At 32.2% G+C, this 3,639-nt stretch overlaps 1 non-coding gene across 1 annotated transcript; it reads right to left on the bottom strand.

Moving 5' to 3' along the window:
* Window positions 1-1,198: 1,198 nt before the first annotated feature.
* Window positions 1,199-1,314, bottom strand: LOC111885494 (U5 spliceosomal RNA). Its single transcript, XR_002848115.1, has one exon. It is a non-coding gene; the product is annotated as a U5 spliceosomal RNA (small nuclear RNA).
* Between the last annotated feature and the right edge of the window lie 2,325 nt (window positions 1,315-3,639).

Genomic DNA, 3,639 nt, shown 5'->3' with positions numbered 1-3,639 from the left:
CAATCAAACTAATAAACTTCATAAACTCATAATCTAATCTTCTATTGGTCTCTTTCCCATACCATTGTCATCCATATGTAACATATTTAAATCTTGTGCAATCTCTACATAAACAAAAATGAAAATGTTGTTAGTATTTAATAAAAAATAATAATTGTATATAAAAAGAATAAAGATTGTAATTTTTTACCCAAAGCTATATCATCATCGTTCAAGATGTCATCAACATTGTCAACTATCAGATTTGTAGACTTTATCACCCAATCTTGGGTGCATAACAAAGCTTCAACTACCAATATCGATAAACTAGTCTAATACTCACTTACAACTCTACCACATGTGCTAAACGCGGACTCGGAATTATAGTATAAAATAATACTAAAAAACTGAAATATTTCAGCTTTGATAGCTCTAGTTTGAAAGATTGTAACTCAGTGAATATAATACCAAAATAAACAAAATTATAGTCTAAATTCATCTACAAACTATAAACTAAATGTTGGAAAAAACTAGAGATCAATCCGACTTAAAACGAATGAGTTATGGGTGTTTAAAAAACGTCACAAATTACAAAATCTTGCTGAAAAGCTAAATTTTTTCAGCTTTGATAGCTCTACTTTGAAGAATTGTAACTCAGTGAATATAATACCAAAATAAACAAAATTATAGTTTAAACTCATCTACAAACTGTAAATTAAATGTTGGAAAAAATCGCGACTTAAAACTAATGAGTTATGGGTGTTTAAAAAACGTCACAGATTACAAAATGTTGCTGAAAAGCTGAATTTTTTCAGCTTTGATAGCTCTACTTTAAAGGATTGTAATGCGGTGAATATAATACCAAAATAAACAAAATTATAGTCTAAATTCATCTACAAACTGTAAACTAAATGTTGGAAAAAAACGCAGGTCAATCCGACTTAAAACGAATGAGTTATAGGTGTTTAAAAAACGTCACAAAAATCTTAATCATGTCCAACCGGTTCTAAACCCGGTAAAAACCAGACCGAACCGAGAAAAAAACCGGACCGGACCGGAGAGAAATCTTAGAACCGAGAACCAGCCCGGGGGTCCAAAAAACGGTACGGTTCGGTTCACCGATCTGGTTCGGCCCACCGGTCCAAATGCTCACCCCCAGTCAAAGGTACTATACAACTTATCACTAAACTACTAAAATTTTTAACTAAAAGATTGATTGGAGCCTATACATAAAGGACTCTCAAAAAATAGGCGTCCGCCACTTAAAACAACGAGCACACAGTATTCTTTAGTAAAAGACAAAAGAATAGTTTGCTTTGTGCTCAATGCATGGCTGCATGTTTTTTAATGTCACAGCTGCTTGGTTTAAGTAATGACACTCACACATTCTGTTTTCATCAAGCAGCCAACGTGGGATTACCTCCAAACCTGCATCCCTCTCTTTTTGAAGCCCTTCTTCCACCTTTCTCCATTCTCTTGCTTTGATCTGATATTTGATCTGTCTTTTAGGAAGTGTTAATGTATGGGTTTTGAAAGTAATTACTGGATATTATAATTAGAATAAGATATTTAGTGAAAGATTAATTAATTTATTTGACAAATAAATAACTAAATAAATAAACATTTTCGTGAAGAAAAGCCAAGTTGGAGTTTCAAATTATGGTATTGTGAAAATGGATAATGGTACTTCTTATGTTATAATTAATGATTGCTAATTTAGACTTCACTTATCAAAGAGTCTTAATGGCTTTTAATTTAGACTTCACACATTGGTGTTTAATGTTTAAACATGTTTTAAGATTTCAACATTTAGATGTAGGCACTAATAAAAACCACATGATCAGCAACCTTTTTTACTTTATCTCAAACACACGAGTTCCTTTCTTGTACTTCTTATGTTATAATGATTGCTAAAATGTACATTTTCATATTGTGGATCAAGGAGGTTGGATAATTTATCGACGCATGCATTAGTGAGTTGATTGAACACCAAATTTGTTTTTGAGTTTCGGATACACTAATGTTTGGCTCAGTTCTACAAATTTATATGCAGTTGTATTAGAAATATAAACAAAGTGTAAGATTTTAACTTAATTTTATTCAAAATGGCAAGAACTTTCCTGTCATGAAAATTAGTATTATAAAGATAAATAACGTAAGAAAAGCTGATGAACACTTGCACTACAAGAAATATACCCTTTAGCGGCGACACTATTAGCGGCGACAAGGGTCTTTACCGGCGACTCTAGCTTGAGTCGCCGGTAAAGCCCCTTGTCGCCGCTAAAGGTTTGTCACCCGAATCCGCACTTTCCCCCTCTATTGCATCCCAACCGTTCGATGATATATCCAATCCAACGGGTGGGGTGCCTTATCCGGTCTAACCTAATACCGGCGACACAGATGTCGCCGCTAAAGGTTAAAAAATGTCGCCGCTAATAGTCTGCTAAAAATGACGCGGTACCCTTCCCTCCGATTTGTCGCCGCTATTACTGATTGTCGCCGGTATTGCCCCAAGCGTCGCCGCTAAAGGTGTCGCCGCTATTGGTCATAACAGATAAAAAAAAAAACGCACGCAGATAACATCCATTTCTTCATATTCCTTTCTGTTTGCTTCCGATTTCTTTCACCATATCGCCGATTTCTTCTTCAATCTGCTTCTTTCAAGCAAATTTCTCCCCTCATTGTTCCAAGCAAGTGTCTCTAGGTGTGGTTAAAGCTTTGGGATCAATTTCTACCTCCATTTCTTGAAGAAAGGTAAGTTTTATTTTGATGATTTCATTTTTATGTTGTATGAATTTCGATTTGTAGCTTTATGTAGTGATTGAATGATAATAAATTGCTCATATTCTTTATTTTTGGTGGTGTTGTTTTGGATTAGAAGCATTGTTCTAAGCAAGTGGTTAAAGCTTTGGGATCAATTTCTAGGTACCTCCATTTCTTGAAGAAAGGTAAGTTTTTTTTGATAATTTCATTTTTATTTTGTATGAATTTCGATTTGTTCATATAAATTGTTCATATTCTTGTTTTTAGTGGTATTGTTTTGGATTAGAAGCAAGTTATTCGATTTTTTGTTTGTGGTTATTTAATTGCAATTAGTTGTATAGCTTCAAGTTGTATTTATATGTGAAATTATGTGATAATTGTCATATGTGTTAATTGGTTTGTATATTTTGTATTTGTTTGAACATATGTGAATTTGGTATATATATTCCAATGTATGTGTGTTTGATGTATATGTGGTATATTAGTAGAAATTATATGTATTTGTTATAAGTAGAATGTTATTGTGTGTATGTGAATGTATGTATGTTTGTTGTAAATGTGATATATGATTGTGAAACTTTTGTATTTGGTAGGATGTTATTTTGTGTGTATTTGGTTTAAATAGGATGTTATTTTGTGTGTATTTGTATTTGGTGTATATGTGGTATATGTATGTAAAAATATGTGAATTTCACCTTCTTATGTATTATGTAAAACTATGTGGTTTTGGTATAAGTAGGATGCTATAATTGAAATAAAAAAAAATACATTATTTTTATAATTTGAAAAAAGAACACAAAAAAAACTATAAAATTGTTTAAAAACTTATATACGAAAACTAGAAAGCTTCTAGTTTTTACCCAAGCTAACTCCAAATTAATTAACCAATAAGTTATA

The sequence above is a fragment of the Lactuca sativa genome, chromosome 8 (assembly GCF_002870075.4).
Source record: "Lactuca sativa cultivar Salinas chromosome 8, Lsat_Salinas_v11, whole genome shotgun sequence".
Taxonomy (NCBI): domain Eukaryota; kingdom Viridiplantae; phylum Streptophyta; class Magnoliopsida; order Asterales; family Asteraceae; genus Lactuca; species Lactuca sativa.
The sequence above is the reverse complement of the archived record's forward strand: the minus strand, read 5'-3'. Positions and strand labels throughout refer to the sequence as shown.